At 42.0% G+C, this 22,922-nt stretch overlaps 1 protein-coding gene across 6 annotated transcripts in view; it reads left to right on the top strand.

Moving 5' to 3' along the window:
• NFIA (nuclear factor I A) overlaps positions 1-22,922 on the top strand; it is a 346,337-nt gene that overhangs the window by 19,135 nt on the left and 304,280 nt on the right. The gene's annotated exons all lie outside the window — the stretch shown is intronic.

The following is a 22,922-nucleotide window of genomic DNA, read 5'->3' as shown; positions in this document are numbered from 1 at the left end:
TTGGTTGGGATTTTTTCTTAATTACACCAAATCAGATTAAACTCATCTGGGAAAAGGGTAGGGAAAAGCATAACATGGCATTTTAAGACAAAAGCTCTCACTATGTGTTTTTCATTGGCAGTTGAAGTTTTGCCCAAAATGGAAAACTTCTCTCTCACTGACCTATCATTTTTGCTTCAGTCAGGTACATGTTTGGAAGCCCTACGTATATTATCTCTGTAAATAGTAAGGATGTCAGAGGCTAGGGAATTGGGACATATGAAATAAAGCTATTCATTCCCAGGGCAGGACATTTGGGGCAGCTAGGCCACCCTCTTGTCTCTTCTTCCTACCTGTATGCAGCAGGGAACTGCAGAGTAGCTCCACAATTAGTCTCCAGGTATTTGGAGTTCACAAACACAGAAAAAGATGACTAGAAAGATTTTAAAACGTGAGAGAAACCACATTTGCAGTTACTTTTCTTGTGTGTGGAAACGAAAATTTATTTTCAAACTGATTTTAATTCCTAAACCAGTGACTAAAGGACCAGGCAGAAAAAACCCCACGTGTGTGAACACACACTCACATAGGCACACCTTATGTAAAACTAATTTTACCACCTGATCCTGAGTTTTAACATGACTTATTCCAGGAAAAGCCCTGGACCCCAGATCCGTGCAAGAACATTAGTAAACATTTGTACTGAACACCGTATCGCATACAAATTAAAGTGAGTTTCCAGCTCTCGTGTTTGCAGAAGAAAGCCTGTGAGTACAGTAAATGCCTGAGTTCTCAAATCTTAAAAAATAAAATTACAGTAAAACTAGCAAAACTCCCAATCTACACTGTGTTTTTAAAGTCATCTTGGTATTCTAGGGAATGTGCATCATAAATTTTGAATAGATGGGATTAGCAATATCATGATGGGGAATCCCAAAGGACCTATCTCCAACAAGGAAGGAATCTTGTAAAAGACATTCACAATAAATCCTTTCAGAGGCCTTGGCACTTGGATGTAACTCCATAGACTCCCTGTTAGTTTTTCCTATGAGGGAAAAAAAAAAACCCAAACCAACTAGAACAGGTCCTTTTGGGCTTTTGATTCTGTGAGTTGGTTTTGTGATCCGAAAGCACCATATGGGTGCTTTCACCTTTGTTTTTCAGCACCTGCAGCATTTGGCAGATACACGGCAAAGCAGAAGCAGCGGCACAAAATACAGCATTACTGGGAGAGGGAGATGCGAGTCTGAACTATCTGTCCTCTTGGGGCAAGCAAATAGCAGAAAGCAGCTACAGTGCTGTGCCAAACTAGTCCTGGGGGACGATGTGGTTACAATAAGTAATTTTTAGAATAGCCTTGTTCATGGTACTCTTAAGTCTGTGCAGCCTCATCCAACAGGAGACTTGGATTTTGAGGGCACAGTTCTAGGAGTCCAAGATTGAAATCTGTGTACAAGAGTTACAGTCTTCAGACATACTGCAGTTAAAGTCCTGCCTGTGAACAGTTAGTAGAATAATAGGTAAGTCTTTAGGAGCATAGCAATACTCTTTAAAATCCCTTGGATCCTTTAATACTGAGGACAGGACGCAGTGGCTGCAGCTGGACAGACATGCTTCTCAAGGAAAGAGAAACACTTTTAGCATTTCTGACTTGGTCTCTTGGCTTCTAGTGAGTCAAGTCAACACATATTTCACATCAAGGTAACTGTATTTCTCTTCTTATTGTTAAAAAAAAAAAAAAAAAAATCCTTGGTCAAAATCAAGATGTTCCAACCAATCCTTACCTATCTAGTTGTCAGTGTTGCATTTTTAGACTTCAGGAACCATTCAGAAGGGTCTGTCTGTCTTGCTGTGTCCTTTTCTGTGGTCTGTTTTACAGCAACAATGGGCTTTGGGTCTCTATGAGACTGAATGAAGGAAGACTTCAAAATACATTGGGAAAAATAATAAAGTGAGCTGCTTTTGTTTGGCAGGGAAGAGCAGTCTTCAGTTTACCAATAGACAAAAAGGGGTTAATAGATTTGTATGATATTGCACATCAGCCTGTACAAAGCTAAGACTCAATCCATCACCACATCAACCCTTTTGTAAACTCTTAAGCATCTGCAAACACGTTGTAAAAGATGAATGACGGTCTTGACTTCTTACTTTGCCAAGATCCTTCGTGTCATGAACTTCAGTGATTTGAGAATGGTGGTTGCTCTGTCTTTGTAGCTGAACTAGGAAACAGATTCATCTGGTTTCTCTCAACTCAAATGAGTAGCAAGGGAAAATATAAACTGTTTAGAAATAATTTCTTATCAGGACGCAAAGAGCTGGTGAAGGTCAGAACTAGGACTGAACATTATCTCATAAATCCCCTGGAAGCTACAGCCAGTGATGTTGGTATCACCAACAGGTTCTGAGCATCTTGATACCCTTTGGGAGTGCAGGGAGTGAGGTGAAAATCAGCAACTAAGGAGTCTGAATTCTGTAAACCTTTTTTTCCACTTCAAATTGAAAGGTGCTGCTGTTCCCTATCAGACTTTCCAAAATAAGGACATGGCTTGGCCGTAGTTGAGATGGATTTAGTCTCCCAGAAAAGTTTTCTCTGCTGCCATCTGACACAGGTGGAGCTAGTGCCAACGTAGTGAGCGCAAATTACAGCCAACGTGATGCGGAATATCTTGTGCACGGACCTATGTAGCTGTGTAATTGCTTGGCATGTCTTTGGCCCTTCACTTGTCCCAAGTGATAGGTGTGTGAATGGGTTTATAGGAATAATAATTCTCAAACTTACAGCCAACTCTTTTCCTCCCTCCATTACCCTGCTGGAAAAGATTTCACAGCCGTTTGTGTTCATTGCAGAAGCCCGCAAAAGAGGTGAAGTTAATCAGAACTTTGGCTGTCACTCCGCTCCTTGCAGAGGTTTTTTGAAGATGTGTTTTAGCATTCAGAGCAACAGAGCTTGCCTCACATTTTAAATGAAGTAAGATAAGAGTTGACCTGTGACAGAGAGAAAAATAACGGCTTAAGATCTGGATCATCTGGAAGCTAAACTGATCCACAGAAACAAATCCATGGACAAAACAAAACCAACCAACCAAACAAACAAAAAAAAACAAACAAACCAAAACCCCAGAAGAAAATTGAAATCACATATGAACCAGGGATAATTCTCCTCCCACCTCTCAAGGTTCACACAGAAACGTGTGAAATTGAAAGGGCAAACCGTGGTATAAATTTCGCTCACCTGTTGTGGCGCTGAGATCAGTGATATGCTGAGGTTATGGAAATGAATCCTGGGGATTCATTGCAGAGGGTAGCAAGGAATATCAGGTGCTTTGTGCATGAAGTTTAAATGAGTGTTTAACTATAACTCTGGAACACAAAAGGAAGTTTAACTGTAAAATGTGAGGAGTATGCTCTCCTGATGTACCACACATTCACTTCCAGAGCATCAATCGCTTTTTCTCTACCTCTTTCATGAAACAGATCATATTTTCCTTTCCCACTCAGTCTTTTGATAAGGGATTTGTGTCTCAGCATCCTTCCCCAAGTACCAGGAGTCCCTCATTACAAGAGAAGGTCACTGTTCTCCCTTTGCAGTCACTCTGGGACAAGTTTCTCTCCTTTCATAATGATTCAAGCAAGATGGAGTCAGAGGGTCAAGCGAGCTCTGCAAGCCTAAATGCTGCTCTGTGGATTTGGGTTTGTGGGTTTGTGTCTAATCTATGAACTTTACATCACTTAAGTGTAGATTCTCCCTGTGGTTTAGTACAAGCAGCCAAAGGTTGAATTCATACTGTGTTCTTACAGGTGAAACTTCGCCGACTTGTGCCAAGCAATATATTCTGCGTGTTCCCAGTTTACATATTAAATCTATGGGGTAGAAGTGGGCAAAAAGTAGGAAATCTCCTATTACTTATGTACAGTGAGAAATAACATTCGGTGGGTGGATACAGTTTCTTAAGGAAATGAGCTGTCTCTCCTTTGAAGGAACATTTAAATAGAAGGGAATAGTTTAAAACATAAACTGAAGTTAAAAAAAATTAACGTCCCTCTTTATTCCAGAAAATATCTGTGATATTCCCCAGATAGGACATGAATATGTTATCATTGAGTGAAAATCATTTGCACACATAGATTTTGACCTTGCTGGAGTGCAGAATCTACAGCAAACCGTTTGTTCACAGAGATGGAATGAAATAATTGAGAGTTTTTTTCAGGGTGGGGAAAATGCTTTGTAAGCAACCAAGAAGTGTGTTTTGAAAGACAAAAGTGAGAATGAGCAGGGAGTTGTCAGTATTGAGATACCACGGTGTAATTTAAAATCAAAGTTTCTATTGCAGCTCATTACTGGTTAGTATATGAAAATATGCTCATTCTTGAATTTTTGCAATGTTTCAGTGCTTCACACCCCCTTTTTCTCCCTAGCCAGGAAAACTCAAGTTAGGGAACTACGCTTTATACTGTATTTGCACAGCAAATATCTCATCAGGCTTCTGGTCCCTTCCTCAGGCTCCTAAATGTTGTTGCAGTAAATATAAATAGCATCACTGAATTTCAGCATCAATTGTAGTAGTATTTCCTCTTCCTGAGGAAAGAACTGGACTTGTCTGGATTTAAAGAACCCAGTTTTTGTTTTCAGAAAGCAAACCAAGCGGAAATGACAGTCTGCTTTTGGAGAACCCCATTGAGTAGTAAGTCTTTAGTTAATTTTTGTCATAAAGTGAAACACTTTCCATTGTTAGTGTGCTAATGTTCCATATGGCAAAGCCAAAAATGAATGCTTGGGGACTAGCTAGGAAGTTAGAAGTGTAAAACCTTCTCTTCAATAAACACTTTCCTTGGGACTTTTTGGTGAAAATGAAAGGAGGGCAAAGGGGGGGACAGCGATTTTTTTACCACTGCTTTGGTTCATGTGAGTTCATTTCTTAACTTTCACAGCAGCTCTGGGGAACTCATCTAGTCTGTTTGCTCCTCCCTTTACCTACCTTTAAAACATCATTGCTCTGTAAGGAGGCTGAAGGTAACACCAGCGGGAAAAGCAGCAGAGAAATGCAGTGGTGTGAGCAGATCCACCCCTGGCTGGTGTAGAGTGCCAGCAGTTTCAGCAGTATGCAAACGGGGCAGGCTGTAAGCTTCTTTGGGTAGCCACCCTTTTGGTATATTTGCATAATTGAGTTAAACTGAGATTGTCAATAAATTATACAGATGCTGTGCAATCTATTGGTGAAATCAGCTGAAACACTGCTCAACAGTTGTAATAGAAAGTTGAGATTTTCCCATTTTCTTTGAATGAGGGGAGTTACGAAGGGCTTAGATTTCAGTTAGGGCTGAGAAGATTGTCCTTTGAAATGGACTGTCCTAAAATCATGTTATCCCATAACAGGATTATCTGTGGAAAGATAGAGAATTGATACCTTCATCCTATAAAATGATGGCCTCAAAATATCTCCTCTTATTAAACCGACAGCCATTTTCGGGGCAAAGAAGTGATGAGCCAGCTGCTTCACAAATTTCTGTGGGTTTGTAGGAAGAAGCATATGCAAGACCTGGTGTGATGAGTTATACCACACCTTTGTCACGCTAGAACATTTCCGAGCTCCGTCTGTAATAATTTGTTTTCATTTAAAAGCATGAGAGCACAAGCAGCCCAGCTCAGCCAGCGCTATGGAAGTGCCTGTGTCACTCCAGCTATGCCGTGCCTGCAGTCTGTGCTCCGGTGATTGATGGATCCTTGAGATCCATCGTGACCTTGCTCTTCGTATCAATGGGCATCCTGTAGGAAACCCCAGGGCTTCTGTCACACTGACACCCTCACAAGCCCATCACAAGTTTCATGTTGCAAGTACTTTTCTTTGAAGCTGCAATTCCTCTTTATTTAGCCTTCCCCAAGTACAGTTGTTTTGTCCACCTTTGGTATTGCATCAGCAAATACATCTTACCACACCACAAGGAAGTGGAACAACAGGGTTTTGCAAATCAGTAACTGTATTTCTGATCTCTTTTATCTGTTGTTGTTTTATTTCTGACTTTGATTATTACAAATTTATCTTCAGTATACTTCCAGCCTCTCTCCAGAGTCATGGTTTAGGGAAGCAGGAGATTCACTTAAAGTGTTTCCATCTGAACTCTGGGCACAGGACAACGTGTCTTGATGCAGCAAATGCTGAGCACTCCACTTAATAGAGCTCAGGAAAGAGCAGAACAAACAGACGCTGGTGTCCTAAGCACAGGCTGAGAGTTACCTCTTAAGGTAGGTTATGCAGCTGAAAACTATGAAGAGAAAGCAAAGCTCGAGTAAGTAGTGTCACAGAAACAATAAATTATTTCTGCTTGGGCTAGCTGGGGCTTCTGACCTCCTACACAGATACGCTGTGGGCGCTGACCCAGGCTCCCAAGGACACCTTGCCAGTGACTCCAGAGTGTTCCCTTTGCACTCCCCAGTGTCTCTCCCAGCCTCATCGCTCTCCTCCGCTGGCGGCAATCCAGGCGAGTGTGTGCATTCTTCCCTCTCACAGCTGATAAATGAAGAGAAACATTTTATTTCATTTTTGAACGGTTTCAGCACAGGGAATGGTACCAATAAAACAATGAAGCTTCTACCAAATATGACATAATGATTCTTCGAGGTCACATCATTCCCTTCCTAGATAGCAGAGCTGTTCTGGGGCTGTCAGCCCATTAGTCTGGTAGGATTGTCATGATAACCAGAAAAATACAGTCAGTCCTAGCTCAGAGAAAAATTCTTTCCTCTTGAAAAAGCAAAGCTTTCTATTTCTATGTGCCCTGAGCTGCAAAAGGAGGTGACTGAAGCCAGAGCGGTTCCTACAAATAGAAATCTTTATCATTGTAAATCAACCTGGTGAGTAGCAATCGACTTCTTTGTCTCTAGAGACATTTAATAAAGTACCCCACAACCTCTTTGTCATCCATTAGTCACCAGATATTGGACATCCCATTTTAAAAGCACCATTTCTTTTTTTAAATATATAGCCTATGAAAGATCTATATTTTACCTCTTTTTGGATGGACACGTTAAAAGGATATTCTTACTTCCCACTCTGGATTGAAAGTGCTAAGGAAATCCTGTTGTACGTGAAGAAAATGTAAGCGTACATTTAGCAGGGGCTTTGCTTTCCTTTTTTTATTGCTATTAAGGTGTACACCTCCAGTCTGCTCTGGAGGCCAGAGCATCCTCCAGAACAGTTGCTGAAATCCAGCCTGCCCAAGGATTTGGGGAGAAACAGCATTATGGAAGATAGGGAAAACCATGGTTTCCCTTCATAGAAACCTATAAGCTAAAAAATTGATTCAAATTTATCAGTTGCTGAATTTCATTGATCTGCATTTCTTGAGGAGTAAGGGCATTTTCTTGCTTTCAGTTGATTTGCCACAAACCAAAGGTTCCGCCCAGACTGCAGGCAAGTACTCATTGTACCAGGCTTTACTCCTCAAAGGCAAGTACTGCCTAAGGTTGAACATGTCACTAATCTGAGCTCTGGCACAAAATAAAATACATCCCAAGTCTTCATGGAGACAGAGAAAAGCTTGAAAATCCAAACCCTTAGAAAGTCCAGAGAAGTTATATAACAAATATGAAGGGTATGTATTTAACTGCTTCTGTTTAGTGTCCTGATTCTCTAGTCAATGTCATGATTTTTGTGGGGTCTGACACATGACTTTTGCCATCGGTAATACCGCTGTGCTCACAACAGGGTACGGTTTAAACGGGCACTTTATTGTAGGACATCTTGCATCACTGTGTAACTGGAACCCAGCTCCCCGTGAAACTTTCCTTTTTTAGCTGTTTTGTCCATAGGCTGATGACACCAGCATTTTCCTTCTGGAACAACTTATTTCCGATTCCTTACTCTGCATCCCAGAGTAAGACTTCAAAGATGTGCTTCCACGGCAGGGCAGGTGAAGACCTTGCTGACACTTTGCAATCACTGAAACATAGTTTTAGCTGCAGTTACTAATTTTGTAAAGCAGTGAGTGTAGACAAGACTTAACTAAATGTCTGAGTGGTGAGGAATGCCTTAGTTTATATTTGCACTTTTCAGTAAATAGCTTGATATTCACTGTGACAGAGTTTCATTTCTCTAGAGTGCTTTATTACATGTCTTTTATTGGCTTTTTGAGTTCAGATTCTGTGACTGGTATATTAATTTTTTTTTTTTATTATATTTCCTCCTTTTATGTTCTGCAATTACATTAACTCAGCCTTTCCCGATCAATAATAGCTGCAAACAATTTGCCTTTCACTGAACATACAGAATCTGTAATAATGGTCTTCAAGTCTTTATAGTTTCTTTAGTGGTGTTAAATTTATTATACATTATTAGCATAGAAAAAAGGATCAGTAAATGACCTGCTACAGTATAGGGCAAATAGCAGACCTAGCATCCACTTCTTGCAAGAAAAAAAAAACCAACACTCTAGAATGGGAAAAAAAAAAATCTCCAGAAATTTGTAGCAGGGCTATAATTATCAGCATAAATTCTCTATGGTAGCTTTTAAAATCCGTGCAAGCTCTGTTTAATTTCTTGAGCATGTTATTTGTTACTCAATCCTTTTCAGTAGTGGATGAGGTCAAACTGGATTATCATAATGGTCCTTTCTGGTCTTAAAAATCAAAGCCAATGCTGGAAGGGCTTGACTGTCCCCAGTCCTAACTTGAACATGCAGAGGAAGGTGGAGTGTGGTAAGGCTCCGTCCTGCTGCTCCCTCCGCTCTGGTCCATGGTCCTCTTCACCCCACTCAAGCCCCAGAGCAGGAACAGGGAGAGGATCCCAGTGCTGCCTCCCCCATCCAGCAAAGCAACTGGGAAGGGGCAGAGAAGAAGCAGAGCCCAGTACACAGCGTGCCAGCGCACAGAGCTGGGAATGGCCACAAAACCAGTGCGATGCAGGGGAACTGGGAGCTGCAGGGAGAGCCAGGATGAGGGCACCCAGATCTGGGGGCAGCAGGCATGCTGCATCCTGCCCCACGGGCTGTGTGGGGACAGGTTGAGCCAAGGAATGCTTGGCTTCTCCTCCTGGGGGGGAAGAAAAATTGTTCATATTATTTTCTGTAGACTTCAGGCTAAGTCTTACTCATTTTATTTACAGAAACTGTTTCAAGCCATTGACTTGAGCAACGCTACTCATATGGGTAAAGGAAACAAGAATTTGGCCTCGTGACAACTTTAAAGTCCTAGGATTTATGTTCCTTGCATCCCTCAGATTTGTTTGCAAATGTTGACGCATACTCCTAGATTTTCACTCATAAAAATGCTGCTTGTGTTTTGGGGTTTCTTAGAAAAATATTTTTAAATCACTTTCCACCCTTAAGGGCCATTTGAAATTCACACTCCCAAGGCAGTAAAACAACACTACAGGTTTGGGTTTAACTGGGGAAAAGCAGGAAGCTGAGTTTTAGTATGCTGCTCTCTGAACAGTAGGTGATTTTGAAGACAGCTTTGCTGTCAGCTCTGAATATCCCATCTTGTACTGGTCCAAGCAAGACTGACATATTTTATTTTTTCACTTTGGCTTTCCAACATTTAATTTTATTAGCTAGGGGAAAAAAAAAAAAATCTGGACATAAACTTTTAATGGAAGTATATGAGAACTAACACGTCAGGAGCAATTACAAATACATGCTATATAGTGTAAATCCTTAGAAACAGGAGGCTCTGGCTCTGTACAGTTTAATGGCCTCAAACACTCTTGTCTGCCAGTAAGAAAACCATTTTGTCTTCAGTGTGATGTATACCTAGAAAATATGCATATTTTTTAGTGTGACTGTCTTTGAGTAGGGGTTGAACCCAGCACCTTCCTCCCTGAAGAGCGTGACCTTCTGTTTGAACTTCATAGTGGCTGCCTTGTCCCTTGGAGGTCCCCACTCCAGTGCGCTCATGAAGTGTTCCATCACACAGAGCTCTGCTGCTCCGGCCTGGGTCACCCCGGGAGGGGGGAGATCTGCCCCTGCTCCCTGCAACCTGAGCACGTGCTTATGAGCAAAGGGTCAAGATGGAGCATATTATGAGGCAATGCTGCTTTGCGTCAAAAGTCAAAAAACCACCCACCCTTTCCAAGGGGCATGCTCATACCCAGATGGATTTGTTTGCATCCACTTACTTTTCCTGGTACTTAGGCTGACTTCTGTTGTTGTAAGTAGTACTAATTAAGATCACTCCGATTGCAGTGAAACCCGATTCTGTGTACATGCAATACCATATGTTACCAGGGGATTAGGTACGGGTGGTGTCCCAGCTATGGACCTGCAGTGGGATCTCAGCCCTCTGTGCCTTCACCCCTCTCCCTCCTCATACCAGGGGTGGGGAACCCCCACGGCTTTGCCACACCAGCACCAGGGAAGTGGATGAGCTGGATTTGGGGCAGGCTTCTTTCTGAGAACTGGACATATTGCAAGGAAGTGCTAAAGAGATGTTATGAATAGGAGCCACTGCGGGTGTGTTGGTCCTAGACCTCCCGGGTATGAGACGAGGGAAGGGGTTGGGCTGGGCTGGATGGTGTAGGAAGGGAAAAGAGTGTCCCAGCACCATGACCACCTGCACTGGATCTTCCAGCATGGGGGGAAGGCTTGGCTTCCCACTGGGAGGAAGGAGGTCAGCTGGGAAATAACGAATTAATGAACCTCTGCACCACATGCTCCCATGCCCCACAGCTCCCTGTACCACCCTTGGAGCCTCTGTGGTGTCGTGACATTTTCAGTGTGTTGGTATCATGAAGGATTCCACTGATTATTCCTGGCGCACGTTATAACACACACTGTAGTAATTTTTCAAGGTGAAGTTCTCTGCCATTTTGCATATGCTTCTCAAGTGGTATTCACAGTCTTTCCAGCCAAAGAGAGTCTCTTGATTCAATGTACTTTGTCCTGTAAAGCTGCTATTAAGCAAGACAAAATGGTGAACATCATATTGTGCAGCTTCTGTTTTAGCCACAGCTGACAACAGGACTGGGAGAAGGGAATTGGATCCTGATTTCCTATAGGATGTAGCAGCATTGCTGTAGCCCTTCTGAGCTCAGGATGTAATTACAAAATGGGTCTATAAACAAAAATTCACCATTATGGAGCAAATAAAACCAAAGGGTAGTTAATCCAGGGATATATCACACATCAAATTAAATCTCACTTTGCCTGCAGTAATAACAGAAATAATTCATTAAGATAAACCTCTAGATTATGCACAGCATCTGGAGATAGAATTAAGACCTTAGCTGTGAGTGCATGTGCATGCACACTCCCTTCCTCCCCCCTCCAAAAATTGATGCCAGCATCAAAGGCACTTTAGAGTTGACTGTTGAGCTTTTCACATCCATTTCTTTCCAGCACTTACAGAGAAAACAAATGTGATTTCCAAAGAGAGCTGTCTCTGGGAGGGTAAAAAATTCCCACATCCTTTTTTCTGTAAAGATAGGGGCCCCCGTGCAGAGTCAGGACCAGCCAGAAAAATGTTGACGTGCAGCCCTGGAACTTGATCTAACTTCTTATGAAGTCAGTGTGAGTTTTTCCTTGTATTTCAACAGAAGTTGAAAGAGGTCCTTCCATCCACTCTGTCTCACCTGTACAGTGGAAATAATACTGGCAGCGAAGATGTTGAAATGTATATTATCTTAATGCTTACCATGGGATGACAGGTTTCATCTAGAGAAGCTGGGCATGCCAGTAGAGTTAGAACTGAATCTGCATTGACATTCAGTCTGAAGTATCAGTGTTAGCCCAAGATTACACTGAACTGGCAGACATGATCCTACCATGGACCAAGGAAGAGCAGTGCGTTACTCTGCAGCTCACATTTAGCAGTTTTCAGTAAAATCTGTCATTGTAAGGCATTTCTTTCCTATACTCCTGAATAATATTAAAGATGGACAAACTGATTTGGGTTAAATAATATCAAATCTCAAAGCCTAAAAAATCCTCAAGCCGAAATGGATACAAAACTTGCTTCTCACTTCTGTAAGCTCTTCAGGACAGAAATTCTCTCTTCCATGTCTGTCTCCACAAGTCTGGCACAGACCCACTCTTACTACTCTGCACCAACTCTTACAACTACTAGTAATGTACCACTGGAAGCTCTCAAATACTTTGACTTTCAGTAGGATGTTATTGGCTGCTCCTGTTCTTGTTCCAGACCTTGCTGTCTTGTCTTTCATTCAGAAAAAAAAAAAAAAAAAAAAAACCTCCTTAGGACATGCCCAGGACGCTGTAACAGAGCATGCTAAAGAATACGCTAGACAAACCTTTGCCAGGAACAAGTCTGCTTTTGGACAGAGGATCTCACAGGGGATTTCTCAGGGTCCAGACCAGCCCTGTTTTCATGAACCCATCAGCAAACCGTATGTTAAAAAGTCTTACTGGCAAGCATTATAATGGTATAATTGGTAGAGCAGAGATAAATCAGCCCTCATCCATTTCTGAAGGCACTTTATTACATTCAGGCATTCAATCACACCCATTTGCTTCTGGACCTTTCTAGAAATGGCCTGCCACCGTGTTTCCCATCCATGCCCTGCAACAGCTGTTACAGCAAATGGATGTTTCTATGACTTGTACTGAGTAATGGTGGGCTATAAATTAGTGCATGCTTGGGAGCTCCCAAGGAATAGCGGCCATCATCTAATTACATTTCTAATTAAGGTTACAGGGAGACTAGAAACAGTAAAGAATAAATGTGTGGACTTCCAGCAAAATATGTTTTTGGATAATACCATCAAGGCTGCCTAAAATATGCTAGAGAGCATGAGACAAATGGAGACAGTATGAAGTCCTCAATGAAAGATGATTGTACACAAAGGATCTGACAGTAAACCCATGGGAAAGGACAGTGATGAGTCTGAGATGCAGGCATGAATCCAAAAAAGAGAAAAGGCCTAGCAATGGGTGCCTGAAAGAGCAGATCAAGAAGACAGGATCAGAGGGAGTGGGAAAGCCACAACAAAAGCCAAGGCTGAGAACTGCCAGATCATGGTATCTGCTGCAACAGGGCTTTAATATCTCCAGGGAGTGGGAATAGGGACTAGCTACTAACTCACATGCAAGGTGCCGTTGAATAGGATTAAATCAATTTATTTATTTTTCCTCTAGAAAAGACTTCTGAAAGGGTCCCCTACTCAGCCTCGCAGCAAATGTCACGGGATTCTAGCTTTAGAGGAAAAAATTCCTCTGGATTTGCCACTCATTTTGCTGGAAAAAAGCCTGAGAGGTCACCTAGTACATTCAGCTATCCAAAAGCATGGTCAGCTTTCTGATGTTGTCAAGACCTTCAGTCCGAATAATCTATGACCTCTCGAGACCACCTATTTCAGTGTTTCACAGAGGATGTTCAAACCCCAGAGTCTCTCCTTGCAGCCCCCATTGCTTCTCACCCACACTGGACACTAGGATCTTGAAAAGAGGTGTTCTACAGGAAACAGGGGAAAGGTCTGCACATATGAAAACAGGAAGCTACAGAGAGGAAAGAAATAAATCCTTCTCCCATCCGTAACCAGGTCATGTTATCTACCACTCCAATCACTCTCCTTGTTTTCCATTGACATATCTCAAATTAATCTGTATCATGAATCTTGAATTATGGTGCCCAGAACTCATTCCTCAGAAGGCAATGTTGCAAAAATATATTTTCACCACTTTAGCTGCCTTGGAAAAGGAAACTGAAAGGGATGCTCAAATATAAGAAATTCAGGTGTAACTTGTTTGCGTAAAACAGAATTAAAGGGAGATGAAAGAAATGGTGTATGGGTGCTGTGGACAGAGATTTAAAATCGAGCTGTTTGGCTGAAACAAACTGTAAAACAGGCTCAGCATGCATGTAGCCAAATTCTTGCAAGCCTTTCTATAGCTGACAACAGCAGAAACCTAGTTAGAGCCACTGCTCCGAAAGGTTTAGGTTTCTGCCAGTCTAAACCACTGCCAGGCTGGGTGTTAACAATGAGTCTCTAAATTAACTCAAAAGTAAAATCAAATCTTGACAAATAAGGCTGAATCTTGTAGTTTAAACAGAGAAACACTTACAGGAGAGTTCAGACTTTGGTTCTAGATTTGATCCTGTTGGCTTCCAGGTGTGGAATATGAAACAAGCTGCCAGCTAGGACTAGGTAGACTTCTAGAGCTGCAGAGTCATCAAGTCACTTGAGCCTGGAAATCAAATAAGAAACTGCTCCACAGGCTTTTCACTCAGACCCCTGTTAGGTTTTTACAGCATTTATGACAGATAAAAACCCTCCATAACCATCTTTTTCCAGTGTTATTTTTTGTTTCCACTTTAGTTTGTGAGCAAAACCATCAAGTGGGAAAAGAATAAAAAAACCCTAACAGAATTGGGTTGAGTCTAGCTTGGCACATAGGCTCAACTCGTTCAGAGTGTCAGCATGTGGCAGGAAATACAAGTGAACGAGGCCAGATGAAATGTCCATCTAGGGCTGGGGATGGATAAATCTTTGGGAAAGGAGGGAGTTGTGGCAGTGGTGTCACTTGGAAGGTAAAATGAGGAGATAGCACACGGACTTTGTGCTTTTCTCTTTCCCAGTAGGAGAAGGCCAGGCTTTAAGGTACTGCTTTGCCCTCCACATTCTCCAGCAGGTTCATTTAGCCTTTTGTACCCGGCCCGCGGAGCGTGGCCCATGGACCAGGACTGGTCAGCAGGGTCGGAGTGAAACGAGTGACCTGTACATGCAGATTTCTCTTCCAAGCGCATAACCAGAAAGATTAGTGATTTGTCTCTTCCCTTTAAGAAGCCTTACAATATTTGACATATCCCTTCATCCCAGCCTGGGACTGAATTTAAGAAAAGGTACTTGTTCATTGCCTTCTCCATATCAATACTGCTTCCTCTTTTTTTTTTTTTTTTTTTTTTTTTTTTTTTTCTTCTGGTTTCCTGTGTGTGCTGAAGCATTCAAATACCAGATTATTCCTCAAACATCCCTCATTTGTTTATCTGTCCGTTCCTATAACTGACTTGCGTCTCTCGGGGTGTTCTGACAGTACCTTTCCATGTGATCATTCCTTCTGTGCCAATGCCAGCTCTGGGGTACTGGTAGTTAAGCCTCTTGTCCTCTGCAAGGTAACTGAGCTTCCACATTGAGCACTGACACTTGGAGTTTTGAAACTATCACTTGCTTAATAACTCTACATCCGTCATTCTTGGATGAAATCCATGGCAAACAGAATGTGAGAAAGTGAAAACTAATGAGCGTCTTCAAGAAAGGATAGGGAGCTTCTGTTATTTCATTTAGTCCTAAGAGTTTAACTTCTGGCACCTCCATCACATTTCCAAATGGTAACTAAAGGTTGTTACTTTTTCAAGTTGTGCTGTGTAGCACATTTCATCAATTAAAATGCACCCTCAATGTAAAATCACAACAGGGCCAGCCTGGCATGAAGGATGCTATCATGTCATTTTTTTTCTTTTTTTAAAGGATACTTTTGTTTCAAATTGCTGAGATCTTTATAGAGCAGATTTAAATTAAAGAAAACACAGATTTAAATATAACCATGAAAAGAATACAACATGCGTTCATCTTGGAGTACTATGCAATTTACACTCCAAGTGGAGCTAACTCTGCTTTGTGAGCTCTCATTTCATGGTGTTTCTAATGGTGATTATTAACTTTCTTTGTACTGAAAGGATATAAATATCTCCTTTATTATGCGAGGGTTTATCCAATGACCCCATATGGGTCCGAAGTTGCCATAGCAGTGTTATCAGATTGCACTTTCGAGACAATTGAGGAGGGTTTAAGATGAAAGACTCAGCATTGCACAGCAGTTGGACAGGGAGGGTGAGAATTAGAGTAGCTGGGGTCTAGCCCGGCTCTGCGCTGACTTCCTACACCACCTCTGGGAAGTCATACAGCCCTCTGCTTCACTGCCCACAGCTACCGTGAGTAAGTCGCTGCTTCCAGCTCTCTTCTTTTTACCTGGGATTAATAACGTTTGTGGGCAAATGTTCCATACAAGCATAGCACGTTAGTGTTTTCACTCATCGTCTTTTTTATGGCTGCATCTGCACAGCAGGCCCCACTCTTCCAGTCCTGCATTGGTACATCTGAGGCTGCTCAGCAAGTCTGAACCACCGTCTCTTCTCTGTCTTCCTGGGTTGTTTTTACCCCCTGTATTTCTGTTCATGACAGCTGAAGAAGGAGTGAAGGTTGAAAGCAATGAAACACAGTCCAATATGGGAGTTATTAAACTTACCAAAACTTCAGTCAGGTGACAAAAATTCAGATCTCAACGGTTCCAGTTTTGGCACTTTTACCAGTGGACTGAAATGAAAACCAGTCCTTTTTCTGTTACAAGGCAGCAACTGCTCTCTTTGCAGATCCTTATTAATTATACGTCGCTTACCAAATCCCAACTTGAACAGAAAAGTGAAGCACCTTGCTCCATGTACACCCAGCGTTCCCTCTTTTCCCTCTCATTTGCTCAGGCTGAGCTTTGCACATTTTTGTTGCCATTGATATCAGGTAACAAACTCTCATAAAAGTCTATACCTAATGAAAATGACACAGCAAACATCCACCTGGCAGAGAAGGCAAGCACATTTCTGGGTACCCAAATTAGACTAGTTTGAGTCAGACATAAAAAGAAGTAGTTCAGGCAACCCCTACCTCTTCACAAGGATATAGCTTCAATCGATCCTGTCTTGGCACTGGCTCAGCTGGCTCATCCCTAAGTGACATTAGGACCAAGGGCACCGATAGCAAAGACTTCCCCACACTATCCAAAGGAAGCCTTGCCCATGCTCGAGCAGAAATGCAAAGCTGAAACAATGTTCAAATCCCACAAGATTCACAGCTCAGAGATTGCTTAGAAGTGCTCTGAAAAACTGAATCATGATCTGTGGTTTCATTGTATTTAAAGTCGTTGACATTTCATTTGTTGTCTTTTTACATCAGACAAAACTATATCGGGATGATTTCAGCTGCAATGATCAATAGGAGAGGTGGGTCAGCCAGCTAAATAAATGCAAGCCTTGCTGATCTACATGGTAATTGTCATATAGCTGATCTGCACCAGCTTATGCTAGCTAAGTATATGGCCTTTCGTTTCTATTTTAGTAAAGTTTGGGAAAGTTTCAGATAATAATTTTTGTGCCGAGTTTTGCCATCTCATTGAGTGAAGAATGATCCTTCACAGAAATCTGAAGCTGTTCAAAAAGCTGATTTACACAAAAAGTGCATTGATTTTGCTAGAGGAACAACTTTGCATGACCTCAAAGTCCCTGAATTTCCCAAGTGCGCTGGGTTCAAGTAAATACATAACTCGGTCTCCTTCTGAGTCTATCAGCAATGCCTGGAATCATTTGTATTCACAACAGTTTTCCAGACTGAATGCAGGACCAGGAATTAGGTCTGATGGAATGAGGTAGGGACAAAAGTAGGTCAGGCTTGGAATCCCGCTTTACCAGCCTGCACGCTCCAGGACAAGTGCAGATCCCCAACGCCTGCAGGGCCACTGATGATTTCTGTCTGAATCACTACTTAAGATTTCATCATCAACATGATGCAGTGGTTCTATTTTCACAAGTCTGCTTAAATGCTTGTGAAATAGATTTTCGGTTTTATATACATGTCCTCCTTACTGCAAATACTGTGTGCTCGGAAAGAGAAAGAGCAATTTTTTTCTATTGATCACGATCAAGCGAGTGAGCAGCCATTCATTTCGCAGAGTATCTGTATGTTCTGTACAATTCAAATGCTGCCTATTCAGCTAGTCAAATATCTTTGTTCTATGTCCAAGTAGGCATTTATTCATCACTACATAGCACTGCAATTCAAAGGCTCAGATGTTTAAAGATATATATAGGCGATGTTTGGCTTGCACTGGCATGCCTAAACGACTTGGACAGCTAAGTGCCATTGGACATCTAAGTCCTCTTGTTAAAGGGAAGCAGAAACCTAGGTTCTGATTGCTCACTTACAGGCACCTACATCCCCTCAACTGTATCTTCTAGATGTTTAAAGGATCTATTTTCTGTGACCATAACAAGCATGTGGCACGGATAGATGTATGCATATCAAGTTAAGGGATGGGTGTATCCAGTGACCTGTTCTGCATTCTGAAATTTGCTGGTGTAGAACCAAAGTACTTATTTAATCTGTATGTACAAGAATTTGACTGAGAAGCTACAGCTGGTGTGCTGCAGTTGATGCTTATTAAACACATAATCATTTCAATCTTACCTTGTGCTTCCCCATCTGTTTGTGCCTAGGCGGTATCTCATCTTCCACTCCAGCATGAGCTCTTTGGGACAGGGCTTGTTCTTTCACTGGGTTTACACAGTCCCAAGTTAAAAGAGTTCCAAACTTGCACCCAAACAGAGAGTTGATGGCACTCACTATGGTAACTTTCCATGTTGTAAAAGGAGATTATTTTCAATACTTCCATGTGATTCGTTTACTCGGAGAGTTACTTGGAAGATGTTTCTGTTAGGTATTTAAGGCTGGAGCTTTTGATCATCTAGTCTGACCTCCTGTATGGCACAGACTGCAGATATTCATCCCCTCACTCCCAAATGGAGAAGAGTGATGTAGTCTGGAGACTAACTTCTGGAAAGGCATCCAGTCTTGTTGAGGTGAGATCAAAGGAAAGAAAAAAGAAAAAAAAAAAAAAAAAGAGATGTTCTTCTCATCTCTGCAATAGTTTGTCCCAGTGATCCTCTGCCATCACAGCTGAATGTCTTGTGCCTTGATTCCTAATTCTAGTGAACCCTTACGGACGTGCTTGTCTCTGCTAGACAGTTACATCTTACAGGCATTGAATAATAAGAGTAATAGTAATGAATAAGCACCTCGTAACTATTTACATGATATCTGCATCCAATGAGGCAGCGTTCCAAGAGACACAGGTGTTGATATCAAATTGAGAGTGGCTCAGTCTCTCGGCAATAATAAAAAAGCTGCCAGTCTTCTTGCTTCACCAACATGTACTGTCACCTCCAGAAAACCAGGTTTCCTTTGCTTTTACTTTGGCTTCCAAACACACAAACAGAGAAGACACCAAGCTTTCCTAGTCCTGCCTTGTGTGACACCTATAAAAGCAGGACTACCTATGCGTACCCTATAGTTCAACTTCCAGTTTTAACTGGGGAGGTAAGTTCTCCCTTATTATTTCTGAAGCTTACTCAGAGTGGGGTTTAAAGCATCTCCAGAGGAGCTCCCTTCTCATGAAGCACCTTGTAGACAACACAGGGTGCTCCGCTCACCGGCGTCTGCCAGCAGAGCAGATCCGCCCTGAGGACACTTTCCCTTCTAGCCCCTTCTTCCCTCCTACAGGGTAGCAGCTCTGCCCAAAGAAGGCGCAGGGAGCACAGACACGCGTCATGGTACTATCTTCAATTTGCTGTTGTGCGTGTGTGGTTTTTTGGAAGCCACTCAACATATGTGAAGGAGAATTTAACCAGAAAAGGAAATATAAGCAAAGTGGTTGCATCCTTTTGCAATCAACTATTTTCAAGGCTGGCCGTCATGTGTTTAATGAGAAGACTTTTTCCAGTTACCAATGAATAGTTTTATTTTACGTAATTGCAACCATTTCAGTATGGCAATTAAGATAGAATGTTACCTTTGGGATGGGATCAATTAAAGGTTTGAAAATTGAATTTGGGATCATGATTAGTCTCTTTTACATCGCTTTAGTATTCTAAAATATATAATTGTATGATTCAACCCTTTTTCATACATATAGTAAATATAACCTTTCAGGGTTTCTTTTTAAGCAGAAACAGATTTTTAGAGGCCTACTGGTAACTAAAACCACAGCATAATGGGGAAAAGGGTTTCCCTGTTTGATTAGAGGAGATTTTAAACTTATAGTACATGAAAATGTTGAATTTAGTGTAATTGGTTGTCGGATTTCTTCAGAATTGAAATCATTATGCCCTGGCCACATTCCAAGACATCTTTTCTTTATTTTATTCTCTCTTTTTTTTTTTTTTTTTTTAAGTTACAATTCAAAACAGTGTGGAACACGCTATAATGTTGTAGTTGGTCATGTAATGTCACCGAAGCTGACTTCTGAATATAGACAAAGGACTTCATGTACCGGAGTGCTCCACCGGTGGAAAATTGATAGCAGCATGAGATATGCTATTACAGGCTTTTTGTTCTACCTCCAAATTTGTGCTGACTAAAGTGCTTTTGTGCCTGCACAGGAAAAAAAAGATCTGTCTAGAGGAGGCTGGAAGCTTAAAACAAATGCGACATGGAGGGCATAGATTCTTAAGCAGGACTGTGTGAATTTAGCTGGAGCTCACTAAATAAAAACCAAAGTGCTTTATTTTTGTCAATTACTATTTCCTGAAAGGACATGAATCACAGGGAAAATGATCAAGCAGCAAAGAATAAAATTCCCTCCAAGACCAAAAAAGTAAAATGAAATAGAAGAATTAAGCAGTGTTTCCTAACTCTTGTCAGTCCAGCTTGGAGTTATTGCCAGGTTTGTACACACCACAATCTATTCAAGCATTACTGAGAGATAGGAACCAGAGATGCAGTTTGAATGCAAATTAAGCATGCACTTTCTTCCAAAGCAGCTTGAAAAAGTCAGCGTGACCATGGATATACGCCCCCTTCCTCCACCCTCCTTCCTAACATAAATAAATCAGCCAAATAGCACCATCGCCACTGCCCCCACACCCAAACTGGAGAGAAAAGGCCAAAATAAACATTGTTAATCTTGAACAATTAATCTAATCTTACGTTGGTGATACTGGTGGAGTGTCTCAGGGACAAGACAGTGTGCAGCAAGTGGCTTTTGCTAGTGCACGTGTTTGGGGGAACTTTGCAAATCCCTGGGCGGTGGAGTTGCCCTCGGAGAACCACGATGGCCGTGATCCTTCGTTTACTCCAAATGGAACCTTTTTTGAATTTGGGGAGCGTAACTGGGGCCCTTTTCTGTTCTCAACTCAAGCCAGCACAGGTGGACAGCCCTGAGGAACTGGTCCTTCCTTGCAAGACCAGGTGCCGGATCTGCCTTCAGTGCTCTGCTCTGCGTAGAATTTTCTCCTCTTCCTAGCCCTCTCCAATGTCACACCCTCATTTTCCATTCCACCTCAAATTTAAGAAGTGTCTTCCCTCTCCATTCATTTTCCCATTAGCTCAGGGCATTGTGCACTCTGTTTCCCTGCACACAGCCCCAGCACTGCCTTAACATGCCAATCTCTTTTTTCTTAAACGCAAGGCTGGGTTCTCACTCTGACCCGGCGGGATTTTGCTTTGAATTTTCATGTGAATCGCAAGGTGCAAGGTTAGATAGTTACAGACAAGGTCACTTCCATTCACAGCAGCGACAGTAGGAATGAGTAACCTCCTGACCATCCGCGGCGCTTGGTCATATTTATCTATAGTTTTATTGGAGAATTTGTTCACCTCCACCCAGATAAATTGAGCTGACATCCTGAGGGGTAACTAAATGGCAGTTACAAAACAAATGGACCAATAGTCTATTTAGCCTAGTCAGTGTGATCAGAATACATCCTTCAAAATAAAATACTACTGGATGGGGTATGGGAGTCCTCCAGATGGCCAAGTGGATAGCTTTCTAAGGTCAGCATGAATATTTAAACAGCATTTTTTACAGTGCAAGCATTAAAGGCACAAAGTTGGAGTTGTTCATGGTATCCATGGAACCCAGATCACAAGCAAGGATACCCCTTAACGAAAGAAAGGCAGAACAGCCAGTCTTATGTGCTTACTGGGGTATATCTGAAATAGTTATTTATTTACATATTTTGCTCATGCAGGTTTTTCAGCGATGGGGTTTCTCCATGCTGGCTTTGTGCTAGCTAACAACAGCACCAGAGATTTGCCACATTTGGAGTAGGTGCTGAGGAGACATCAGTGGTAGCCCGTTGTTAAAGTCCGTGGTTACTGATGGTTACAGCAGTTTCAAGCACTGGCAGTACCTTCCGCAGTGCCTGCAGTAGGCTGTGCAATATCCTTTGCAGACTCCTCAGTCACCGCCCCATTTAGCTGACCCTGCTTAGCTGAGGCACACAGTCCCCAGGGGCGACATCCCTGGGGATACCGTACGAAACAAGGCGTTCCCCAGGGTGCTCCATACCATGCAAAGCGTTACGCTCACTCCTTCCCCAGCAGGAAGCACGTGCAAAGGTAGTACTGAAGTTAGGAGCCGTGTAACAACACATCTAACCCCTGAACTTTATACCCAGGGAATTATACTCTTCTTCCCCAGACAAGCAGTGTTTTTCACTCAGACGAGCTCCGTTTCTTTCCTGCCAGGAAGTTTCCCCTGTGTCCCCAGGGATCCTGACCCCGTGTCCCCGCTCTCAACAACCCTCTCACCAGCAAGCATGTACTTACTATCACACAAAGAATCCCCTTCTGAAAATAATCCTGCTTCCATTAGTTCCTCCCTTGAAAGAAAAATACAGTAAGAAATGAGTTAATGCTATTATGAATCCAATAACCACACACCCATCCTAAAATTAGACAGCTGTGGTTTACAGTCTCTGGGATGAAAGCTCCCAAAGGTTCACGGATTGTTCCTAACAAGTCCATGAAAGGCCACTAGGAAAGCAAACCATGGGCTTAAATTCCCTGTGCGTGGATCTGCACCACATCTCAGCCCTGGCATCCAAAGGCTTTGAGATGTTCTGAGCGCAGGCCAAAATTTTGCAGCGTGAGCTACAAATTAACGGGGCCCCGGTTGCTATGTATCACCTTGTTGATAAGATATTACTATTGGAGCCAAGTGATTTGAACAATGTGACTTCAAGTTTCTTAAATAGTAGGTGACTAGAATGAGATAAGGGGGAGCTGTGAGCCCAGGTTTTCTCAGCACGTATTAGCACTATTTAAAAAAAAAAAAAAAATATTATCTAACAGTGATCATTATAATCTACATGTTGTTTCTTTGATCTTTTTAATATTGCTTTTCTAAAGAGACCTCTGGTGCTTTCTTCTTTTTTTTTTTTTTTTTTTTTT

The sequence above is a fragment of the Athene cunicularia genome (assembly GCF_003259725.1).
Source record: "Athene cunicularia isolate RWA chromosome 8 unlocalized genomic scaffold, athCun1 chr8_part1, whole genome shotgun sequence".
Classification (NCBI taxonomy): Eukaryota; Metazoa; Chordata; class Aves; order Strigiformes; family Strigidae; genus Athene; species Athene cunicularia.
This window is presented reverse-complemented; position numbering and strand designations above follow the sequence as displayed.